The sequence below is a fragment of the Octopus bimaculoides genome, chromosome 1 (genome assembly GCF_046866305.1).
Source record: "Octopus bimaculoides isolate indiv1 chromosome 1, ASM4686630v1, whole genome shotgun sequence".
Taxonomy (NCBI): domain Eukaryota; kingdom Metazoa; phylum Mollusca; class Cephalopoda; order Octopoda; family Octopodidae; genus Octopus; species Octopus bimaculoides.
Window position 1 is genome coordinate 5,620,598 of NC_142928.1, and position 12,469 is coordinate 5,633,066.

Below are 12,469 nucleotides of genomic sequence, written 5' to 3' on the forward strand. Positions count from 1 at the left end.
TGTAATGGTACAAAGCCAACCCTGCTTTAAACTAGATTCTACCATCTTTAAAAGATAAACACAATCGAAATAGACGGGTTAGTCAACGGTGGAATAGCTTTGGTTATTGGTCTGATTCATGAGGACTGACTTGGAACCAAACAGCTAATTGAACAAAATAAGCATGTGTTCAGGGCATCAAGAGAAGTGGGGAACCACAGAAATGGTAAACGGTGTCCGGCACAAAACAAATCGCTTTAAACTTGCTAAAATAACATTCGGGATGCCTTTTCTCTATTATTTATGGAACAAGGAGTGTTAAGTAAGATCAATTTTGAGAATCTGATCAAAGACTTCGCACTTCAAAAAAGTAAGAGAAAGCGTTTCAAATATAAATAAAGTGGAAGTATACAAAAATAAGCATTATTTTCCATCTTACTGTTAGTTTTGGTTTATTTCGAAAAATAAAAAATTATTTTATGGTTTATTATTCGTTATAATTTGAATTACACACATGTTGGGGGGTGGGGGTGCAAAAAACATTCAAGCGCTTTAAAGATTTTTAAGCTCTTACAATACGTGCAATACAGCAGGCAGAAGAGTCTACTACTGTCGTGCACTTATGTAACTGTCTTGCTTCCTTGGCATGTTGAATACGGTATCTTCATTAGCTGTTATTGCTTAAAAACCATTTCGAGTGTACATAGGACTTATCAGCCTCGAACGCACGTTTTGCCTTTGTATAACCTACTACAGCTGTATGGGATGGAGTACACGCAGTTTTTGGTCATATTCTCTTCTATTGGTGGCTTTACCCAAAGGAGATATTTGTGAAGTGTTGTATTACTTTTGAATACTGTCCTGATGTCATTTGGACCGCATATCTTTTGTATCTTTTCGGAGAGGCCTTTCACACAGGATAGACAGACTGTGGACAGTTTATCTGTTTCATCCTCTCTTTTCTTCATAATTGGAGTGGAGAGTATGCTTTTGGGGTAGTTGTTGCTTAATAGATTGCTATTGAGCTTGATCATTTCTTCATGGTGGGTATCACAATCGCTGCTTATATTCTTTGCACGATGTTTTAGGTACTGAGCAATCCCTCTCTTTACACTGTATGAATAGTGGGGATTGAAGTTGAGGTATCGTCCAGTAAAGTTCGGCTTGCGGTATAAGGATGTCTTGAATCCATACTTGGTGCCTGTTATTAATACGTCCAGGAATTCTAGCTGATTGTCTTTTCCCTTTTCCTTTGCGAACTGTATGCATGGCTTTATTGAGTTCACATGATCTAACAGCACTTGGACATCTTCCTGGTGGGGCCAGAGTATAAAGGTGTCATCAACATATCGCAACCAAGACACCTGATGAAAGCTGGAGGGTATATCAGCCGAAACGTTGTGTTAACAACAAACAAAATGAGGACAAATATCCGTCAAATGTAAATAATGTAAATAATGTACATAATCCCTCATTTCTTAAATATAAAACTAACAGACATAATGTTGATACAGATGAATGTCAAATGTATTGGAGATATAATGGTCGTCAAGGTGAGAGTTGTAAGACAAAGTAACAGTATCGATTCCTTACAATATTTACTCCACTTCTCCGATACTGGTGAGCGCAAAACTCCCAAAGTTCGATCGTATGTTTCATCCATTCAAAATCGATAAAAATAAATATTAATAATTGATGCAGAATATTGACGGGTTCTTGTATAAATAAAATAGGGTCCAGTGGATGTAAGACAAAACATTGTTTTATCAGATAGAAGAAAGGAATTGTAGAAAAGATCAAAGGGAAACGAAATCAATAAAAGGATCAAGTGTGTGTGTGTGTGTGTGTGTGTGTGTGTGTGTGTGTGTGTGTGTGTGTGTGTGTGTGTGTGTGTGTGTGTGTGTGTGCGAAGAAGTATGGCGAACCACTGGTTTAAGGTTAGTGACAGCGTAAGGATTTAGAGTTAGGGTTAGATTGCACACTGAAGTGGCACTAAATAAAGTACCAGTCATATTCTAGGATCGATCGAGGTATCGAGTAATCCCCCACCCCCTCAAAACTGGTATCATCCTGTCAAAATTAGAAGCCATTTTTTTTTCTGTAATATTTAAGTAATACTTTCTTCAAGAAAGTCATTAACAGGTTTTCTCAAAGACAAAGCGGGGGTGGAGAAGAATTAGAGAAAATTCTAACGCTTGTTCGTTTTGTAACATTTTTGGTAAAGGTTATGTCTAGAAATTGGTCGAAGTGAAAGAATCTATTTATGGTAAGTAACGACAGAAAGTAAGAAAGAGAGAAAGAAAGAAAGAAAGAAAGAAAGAAAACAAAAGCACGGCGAAAAGTTCCTTTGTTGTCTGGAATAAATTTGAGACAGAAATCATTTTGTCATTCACCGAATTTCATCCAAATAACGATTAAATACATAAAGAGATATTAAGGCAAAGAGACAAAGAAGCGAGACGGAGAAAGAGGGAGAAAGGGGGAGAAACAAAGAAATGGATAGATAGATAGATAGATAGATAGATAGATAGATAGATAGATAGATAGATAGATAGATAGATAAAGGGAGAGAGAGAGATGGATAGGCAAGTGGACAGATGTATGTATGTACACACACACACACACACACGCATACAGATAGATCGATAGTTAGATAGATAGATAGATAGATAGATAGATAGATAGACAGATGGGTACACTGAAAAATAGATTGAGCGATCGATCTATCGATAGACAGACAGACAGATTGATAGATAGATAGATAGTCACAGATAGACAGACACAGACAGACAGACAGACAGACAGACAGTAGACAGACAGACAGACAGACAGACAGATAGATAGACAAACAGGCAAGCAGGCAGGTAGACAGACAGGCAAGCAGGCAGGTAGACAGACAGGCAAGCAGGCAGGTAGACAGACAGGCAAGCAGGCAGGTAGACAGACAGATGTTATTAAACGATATGCGGTGGCATTATGGCTTAGGAATGGCTAATAAGTTCAGAATGAATCACGTGCAATTATAGACGGATTGTCTGGGTTTGGGTCTTTGTGACGAACTTCAAATAATTTTCTTTGTTTCCCGAAGACCAGCAATTTTCAGGATGTGAACAACACTTGTCAAATGGACGACAATTGGAACGAAATATCGATATAACCATTAAAAATCAATCAGATTATTCGACATACTAATAAGATGACTGAACAGGCGAAAATCGAAGAACAATGGCAGATTATTTATCTTAAATATCTTTGTCAATGACCCAAAAGTATTTGTAGTTATAAATAACTCGTAGAAACATACTGAAATGAACGAGTGTTTATCGGATAATCATAACGTCTGTGAGTGCATAGATTTAAGATTTAAGATCAAAGAAAAGAGAAAGATTCTGGAAAACATATGTCGTCCATTTTGGATAAGATATCTTCAGTCTCACGTGTGGAAACGGCAAAGGCTTTTCAGTGGATAATTTCAACAACTTATAGATGGGATCTAAGATGGCGATAGATAGGCGAAAGAGGTAATAAATACAATATGTAATAGATCAAGTTTGTCAGCCGTTTAAAAATTGACGATTAAGAACAATTAAAGATTACGGTAATCTTTCCCCTCCAACATACTATTCAACTTTGCAATATATATGTGTGTATATATGTATGTTTGTATGTATGAAGAAGGCGCGTGGCTCAGTGGTTAGGGCATTCCGGCTCACGGTCGTAAGGTCGTGAGTTCGATTCCCGGCGACGCGTTGTGTCCTTGAGCAAGACACGTTATTCCACGCTGCTCCAGTCCACTCAGGCGTACGTTGAGACAAGAGCAGCGGACGAAGCTCCGTGGCTCTTCGGCAGAACGGGCGTACGTTGAGACAAGAGCAGCGGACGAAGCTCCGTGGCTCTTCGGCAGAACGGGCGTACGCTGAGACAAGAGCAGCGGACGAAGCTCCGTGGCTCTTCGGCAGAACGGGCGTACGTTGAGACAAGAGCAGCGGACGAAGCTCCGTGGCTCTTCGGCAGAACGGGCGTACGCTGAGACAAGAGCAGCGGACGAAGCTCCGTGGCTCTTCGGCAGAACGGGCGTACGCTGAGACAAGAGCAGCGGACGAAGCTCCGTGGCTCTTCGGCAGAACGGGCGTACGTTGAGACAAGAGCAGCGGACGAAGCTCCGTGGCTCTTCGGCAGAACGGGCGTACGCTGAGACAAGAGCAGCGGACGAAGCTCCGTGGCTCTTCGGCAGAACGGGCGTACGTTGAGACAAGAGCAGCGGACGAAGCTCCGTGGCTCTTCGGCAGAACGGGCGTACGTTGAGACAAGAGCAGCAGACGAAGCTCCGTGGCTCTTCGGCAGAACGGGCGTACATTGAGACAAGAGCAGCGGACGAAGCTCCGTGGCTCTTCGGCAGAACGGGCGTACGTTGAGACAAGAGCAGCGGACGAAGCTCCGTGGCTCTTCGGCAGAACGGGCGTACGTTGAGACAAGAGCAGCGGACGAAGCTCCGTGGCTCTTCGGCAGAACGGGCGCACGTTGAGACAAGAGCAGCGGACGAAGCTCCGTGGCTCTTCGGCAGAACGGGCGCACGTTGAGACAAGAGCAACGGACGAAGCTCCGCGGCTCTTCGGCAGAACGGGCGCACGTTGAGACAAGAGCAACGGACGAAGCTCCGCGGCTCTTCGGCAGAACGGGCGCACGTTGAGACAAGAGCAACGGACGAAGCTCCGCGGCTCTTCGGCAGAACGGGCGCACGTTGAGACAAGAGCAACGGACGAAGCTCCGCGGCTCTTCGGCAGAACGGGCGCACGTTGAGACAAGAGCAACGGACGAAGCTCCGCGGCTCTTCGGCAGAACGGGCGTACGTTGAGACAAGAGCAACGGACGAAGCTCCGCGGCTCTTCGGCAGAACGGGCGTACGTTGAGACAAGAGCAACGGACGAAGCTCCGTGGCTCTTCGGCAGAACGGGCGTACGTTGAGACAAGAGCAACGGACGAAGCTCCGCGGCTCTTCGGCAGAACGGGCGCACGTTGAGACAAGAGCAACGGACGAAGCTCCGCGGCTCTTCGGCAGAACGGGCGTACGTTGAGACAAGAGCAACGGACGAAGCTCCGCGGCTCTTCGGCAGAACGGGCGTACGTTGAGACAAGAGCAACGGACGAAGCTCCGTGGCTCTTCGGCAGAACGGGCGTACGTTGAGACAAGAGCAACGGACGAAGCTCCGCGGCTCTTCGGCAGAACGGGCGTACGTTGAGACAAAAGCAACGGACGAAGCTCCGCGGCTCTTCGGCAGAACGGGCGTACGTTGAGACAAGAGCAACGGACGAAGCTCCGCGGCTCTTCGGCAGAACGGGCGTACGTTGAGACAAGAGCAACGGACGAAGCTCCGCGGCTCTTCGGCAGAACGGAAATACACTCCGACGACTCGCACGCCGCGGCTCTCCCGTCGCCGCGTCACATAGCGCACGTACACACACACTCGCGCCGCTCGAATCTGCGTTTTCTATTTTCCGTTCGTCATCCCCAGCTCTGCCCGCCGCCGCACGACCGGTGCCGATCACGATTTTACACTCCGTTTTTTCACCGACCACCACTAAGCCGCGCTTCGTCTCGATCAATTCGCGGTTTCTCTCGGGAAACATAAAAAAAGGGTGATGGGAAAACAAGGTCTGCCTCTAAAGGGCGGATCGTGTCGTTCGCGAGAAGAGACTCAATAGATCGCAGTGTGATAGCTGCTCTACTAAGCACGTCACTCCGAACGGTAAGTCGAGTCGTATGCAAGCGATTCTTTTCGTCTCGATCTCTTCGAACAAGTCGTGGGGGGCGGGACGTCCGCGACGACTTCGGCCGTCAGAAGACCGACCGCCTCCACCGCCGCAGACGTCATGAAATGGCAATTCCGCCGGCGACGTTGCCGCTCGCCGCGCGTGAACGCGACGGGCGGACGGCGAACGCCGAGCTAAGGCATGCGCCTTGAGGTTGAGTCTCGTGCCGTTATTTTTCGTCACTACCTCCCCGTGCCGGGAGTGGGTAATTTGCGCGCCTGCTGCCTTTCTTGGATGTGGTAGCCGTTTCGCATGCTCCCTCTACGGAATCGAACCCTGATTCCCCGTTACCCGTTGCCACCACGGTTGGCGCTTACCGGGCCGTCGACAGTTGATAGGGCGGACTCGCGAAGGCTAATCGATACTAGCCCGTGCGATCGTACTGACAGTTATCCAGATTCACCAAATCGAAGGGGCGTGAAGCCTCCGCATGCCTCGACCCACGGCTGCAGCTGCGACGGCCCGTACGCGTCGGTCTCAGTCTAATATTTGCGCCGCGTAGTAAGAGACCGAACGGCCGAACGGAGCGCGAGCGCGAACGGAACGGCGGCTGCCGGCGGGCGAACGGGCAGGCGATCGAGCGGATCTGCCGCGGCGCGGGGAACGACGGCGACAGCAAGGGCGGTGGTGCACGCTGCGAGGCGGGCGGTTGGTCGGCGGAAGAATCGTGGAAGCGCCGGCCGTGCAAAGTCGATCGCGCGGCGGGTTACGCGTGTCCGACCGTCGGCAGAAAGGAGAGGCGAGGTCATCCCTTCAAGTCGGAGAGCTCAGCGTAGCGACGGCGCGGGCGAGGAGGAGGAAACCGATCGGCCGATGGTGACAGCACGAACGGACGGGCGGCTGCTGGTGGTCGGGCGAGCGAGCGGAACTGCCGCGGCGCGGGGCGTGGAACGACGGCGACAGCAAGGGCGAGTGCGCTCACTACAAGGTGGGCGGGTGGGCGGCGGAAGAATCGGGGACGCGCCGACCGTGTAGAGTCGATCGCGCGGCGGGTTACGCGGGTCCGACCGTCGGAATAAATGAGAGGCGAAAGCATTCCTTCGAGTCGGCGAACCCATCCGATCAACGACTACCCTACATAGTAGTCTGGACCCCCATGGGGTGTGAGGGTCACCTAGAGCGTGACTATTCCGCCGGGTCCGACCCGCAAACTTGCGAGTCGGACCCCGTCACGTGTACGGTACCGGCCGCGTGGCTCGTATCGCAGCCGACACGTCGGCCTTTCCATCGCGCCGGCGGTTCGGCGGCGGCAATCCGCCGCCGAGGCGTCCGCATTCTCTTTGCTCGCTCCCAATCGCTCGGTGGCTTCCTTCTCGCTGCCGCCACGACTCGCTCGGCCTGCTTCTTTCTCGTCCGTCTACCGCCTAGGCCGGCGTGTAACACACACACAGACACACACACTCGCAGTCGGCATCGCCGCCCGGCCAACAGCGCTTTCGATCGCACCTGCGCTTCGCCGGCGGAACTACGCCGGCCGACCGACCGTCTTTCCGCCGCCGCCTAGTCGTCGCCTTGAATTCGGGCCGCTTTCGATCGAAACCTGCGCTTCGCCGGCGGAAATACGCCGGACGACCGTCTGCCTTTCAATCGGCGGCGGTTGGGGGTGCGAGTCATAGGGAACGATCGTCCGATCGACGACTACCCTACATAGTAGTCTGGACCCCCTTGGTGTGTGAGGCTCACCTAGAGCGTGACTATTCCGCCGGGTCCGACCCGCAAACTCGCGAGTCGGACCCCGTCACGGGTACGGTACCGGCCGCGTAGCTCGTATCGCAGCCGACACGTCGGCCTTTCCATCGCGCCGGCGGTTCGGCGGCGGTAATCCGCCGCCGAGGCGTCCGCATTCTCTTTGCTCGCTCCCAATCGCTCGGTGGCTTCCTTCTCGCTGCTGCCGCCACGACTCGCTCGGCCTGCTTCTTTCTCGTCCGTCTACCGCCTAGGCTGCCTAGGCCGCCGTGTAACACACACACAGACACACACACTCGCAGTCGGCATCGCCGCCCGGCTGACAGCGCTTTCGATCGCACCTGCGCTTCGCCGGCGGAACTACGCCGGCCGACCGACCGTCTTTCCGCCGCCGCCTAGTCGTCGCCCTGAATTCGGGCCGCTTTCGATCGAAACCTGCACTTCGCCGGCGTAAATACACCGGCCGACCGTCTTTGCGCCGCCTAGTCGTCGCTCTCAATTCGGCCGCTTTCGATCGGCTGCGGTCGGGGTGCGAGTCGGACGAAACGACCATCCGATCAGCCACTGCTACTCCTACATAGTAGTCTGAACCTCCTTGGGGTGTGAGGGCCACCTAGACCGCGACTGTTCCGCCGGGTCCGACCCGCGAGTTTGCGGGTACGACCTCGTCACGGTACCGACCGCGACTCGTATCGGGGCTCGTATCGCGGCCGACACTTCTGCCTTTAGATCACAACGTCGGTTCGCCGGCGGGACTCCGCCGCCGATGCGTCCGCTTTCTCTTTGCTCGCTCCCAATCAGTCGCCGGCTTCGTTTGTCGCTGCCGTGACTCGCTCGACTTGCTTCTCGTCCGTTGAGTGCGTCGGCCGCCTGTCCCAGCGTCTCACACACGGACACACACACTCGCGGTCGGTATCGCCGCCGAGATGACGGCCTTTCGATAGCAGGTGCGGTTCGCCGGCGGAGCTCCGCCGGTGATGCGTCTTCCGCCGCTTTGATCGGATCCCAATCGCTCCTAGTCGCTCGCTGGCCTCCTTCTCGCTGCCACGACTCGCTCGGACTGCTTCTCGTTCGTCCACCGCCTAGGCCGCGTGGCCTAGCGTGCGTAACACACATACACACACAAACACACTCGTGGTCGACATCGCCGCCCAGCCGACAGCGCTTTCGATCGCACCTGCGCTTCGCCGGCGGAACTACGCCGGCCGACAGTCTTTCCGACGCCTAGTCGTCGCTCTGAATTCGGCCGCTTCCGATCGACACTGCGGGTACGCGGCGGTGATCGGCTGGGCGACCGCCGGCCGACCGCCTGCCTTTCTGTCGGCCGCGATCGGGGTGCGCGTCGGACGAAACGACCATCCGATCGGCCACTGCTACTCCTACATAGTAGTCTGAACCCCCTTGGGGTGTGAGGGCCATCTAGACCGCGACTGTTCCGCCGGGTCCGACCCGCAAACTTGCGAGTCGGACCCCGTCACGGGTACGGTACCGGCCGCGTGGCTCGTATCGCAGCCGACACGTCGGCTTTTGCATCGCGCCGGCGGTTCGGCGGCGGCAATCCGCCGCCGAGGCGTCCGCATTCTCTTTGCTCGCTCCCAATCGCTCGGTGGCTTCCTTCTCGCTGCCGCCACGACTCGCTCGGCCTGCTTCTTTCTCGTCCGTCTACCGCCTAGGCCGCCTAGGCCGCCGTGGAACACACACAGAGACACACACACTCACGGTCGGCATCGCCGCCCGGCCGACAGCGCTTTCGATCGCACCTGCGCTTCGCCGGCGGAACTACGCCGGCCGACAGTCTTTCCGCCGCCTACTCGTCGCTCTTAATTCGGCCGCTTCCGATCGACTCTACGGGTACGCGGCAGTGATCGTCTGGGCGACCGCCGGCCGACCGTCTGCCTTTCTGTCGGCCGCGGTCGGGGTGCAAGTCGGACGAAACGACCATCCGATGGGCTACTGCTACTCCTACATAGTAGTCTGAACCGACTGTTCCGCCGGGTCCGACCAGCGAGTTTGCGGGTCGAACCTCGTCGCCGTACCAACCGCGGCTCGTATCGGGGCTCGTATCGTGGCCGACACTTCGGCCTTTAGATCGCACCGGAGTCCATCCACCGCCTAGGCCGCGTGGCCTAGCGTGCGTAACACACATACACACACACTCGAGGTCGGTGTCGCCGCCGAGCCGACAGCGCTTTCGATCGCACCTGCGCTTCGCCGGCGGAACTCCGCCGCCCGATAGTCTCTCTGCCGCCCGATAGTCTCTCTGCCGCCTAGTCGTCGCTCTGAATTTGGCCGCTTCCGATCGACTTTGCGGGTACGCGGCGGTGACCGGCGGGGCGACCGCCGGCCGACCGTCTACCTTTATGTCGGCCGCCGTCGGGGTGCGAGTCGGACGAAACGATCATCCGGTTCACAATCGCTCCTAGTCGCCGCCGAGCCGACAGTGCTTTCGATCTTACCTACGCTTCGCCGGCGGAGCTCCACCGCCCGATCGTCTCTCTGCCGCCTAGTCGTCGCTCTGAATTCGGCCGCTTCCGATCGACTCTGCGGGTACGCGGCAGTGACCGGCCTGGCGACCGGCGGGGCGACCGCCGGCCGACCGTCTGCCTTTCCGTCGGTCGCGGTCGGGGTGCAAGTCGGATGAAACGACCATCCGATCGACGGCTGCTATTCCTACATAGTAGTTCGGACCTCCTTGTGGTGTGAGGGCCACCTAGACCGTGACTGTTCCGCCGGGTCCGACCCTGTCGTGGAACGGACTGCGGCTCGGATCGGGGCTCGTATCGCGGCCGAGACTTCGGCCTTTAGATCGCACTGGGGGTTCGCTAGCGGAACTGCGCCGTCTGACCGTCCTCCGCTTTCTCTTTGCTCCTAATCGCTCCCGATCGCTCGCGGGCTTCCTTCTAGCCGCAGAGACGACTCGCTCGGCCTCCTTCCCGTCCGTCGAGCGCCACGGCCGCCTGTCCTAGCGTCTCCTAGCGTGCGTAACGCACGGACACACACGCTCGCGGTCGTTATCGCCTCCGAGACGACGGCCTTTTGATCGCACCGGCAGTTCGCCGGCGGGTCTTCGCCGCCTGACCCTCCTTCGCATTCTCTTTGCTCCTAATCGCTTCCGATCGCTTGTCGGCTTCCTTCTAGGCCGCCGCTTCTTTCTCGACCTGCTTCTACGTACGTTCATCTGTTCGAACGTACGCACGTATATATGTGAAAGAATGAACGCACATAGGTGCCTACACTCGTTTGTTCGAACGAACGCACGTATATATGCGAAAGAACGAACGCACGGAAGTACGTACGTTCGTTTGTTCGAACGTACGCACGTATATATTCGAAAGAACGAACGAACGCACGTAGGTACGTACGTTCGTTTGTTCGAACGTACGCACGTATATATGCGAAAGAACGAACGCACGTATGTACGTACGTTCGTTTGTTCGAACGTACGCACGTATATATGCGAAAGAACGAACGCACGTATGTACGTACGTTCCTTTGTTCGAACGTACGCACGTATATATGCGAAAGAACGAACGCAAGTAGGTACGTACGTTCGTTTGTTCGAACGTACGCACGTATATATGCGAAAGAACGAACGCACGTAGGTACGTACGTTCTTTTGTTCGAACGAACGCACGTATATATGCGAAATATATGAAGAAAAGAAAAAGAACAACAACATCATCATAAATCATCTAAATAACAACACAAGGTAATACGAAGTATAGGAGGGAGATAAATAAAAACAAACCAACAAACAAATAAAAGAATAGAGGAAGGGGGAAGGGAGGAAGGAAGGCAAAAAAGAGAAGATGTGTCTTGTAGAGGAAGATAAAAGGGGAATGGGTGCTCGAATGCGTAGCCCTCCCCGAGTCTTCTAAGTAGGCGGCCATTATCGCATCTGAGCTGATGGTTTTGTTTTGAGTTCATTAAAGGGAGGTAAAAGGAAGGAGGTTTGTTTGGAAACAAGAGAATGTCGACAAAGGGAAGATAACCGGATCGATGGCTGCTGAAGGGTTTTAATTCACAAAATAAAATAAATAAATAATAAACAGATAAATGAAAGCGAGAAATGAAGGAGGGGAAAAAGGAGTCATGAATAATATTTAAACTTGCTTATAGGGAATAAAAATAAAATTTGGTGAATAAATATGGAAAAAGAGAAAAGAGAATGGGTGGGTTACGGGGTTGGGTGCGAGGTGGTGTTGGTGTTGGGGAGAAAAGATTAGAAAGGAAAGTTGTGGAATTGCTTTTCTCATCTTCTTGCAAAGGAAATTAGGAAATGCTGTTAATGTTCCTAGAAATACGATGAATTCCTAGTTGAATTTTTAAAAATATATAGTGCTTTACGTACACATACACACGAAACACCATACACACGCGTGCGTGCATGCACACACACACTTTAATACATCGCTTGGGCATTGCAATATGTATGTATGTATCTTTTTATATATATACATGGGAAACTGAACGTGATCTAGGAGTGCTATCAAAGCAACTCACCTGATGATGCGCCGGTACACTGCTGCTGGATCATATTTATTTACATAATTATTTATAAATTAATTCATGTAATAGTATGATATGGAAAATTCAGCAACTGACAGCTGTTACCAACGCAAAGAAACAATTGTTGTGATTTGTAATTAAAACCTGTTCGTTCCATCTTCTTCGTTTATAAATTATTATTATATAAATTGTTAATTCATTCTCAGTCGAAAGACGCCTGTTGTTATATTCTTGTTTGTTTGTATTTATAACTGTGTACCATCTTCTCTGTTTTTTGTCTTTGCTGCCGTACACGTTCGCTAGCTTTCTCAATGGCACTTCTACTATTCCTCGTCTATATATATGTGTGTGTGTGTGTGTGTGTGTGTGTGTGTGTGTGTGTGTGTGTGTGTGTGTGTGTGTGTGTGTGTGTGTGTGTGTGTGTGTGTGTGTGTGTGTGTATATATATATGTGTGTGTGTGTGTGTGTGTATATATATATATAT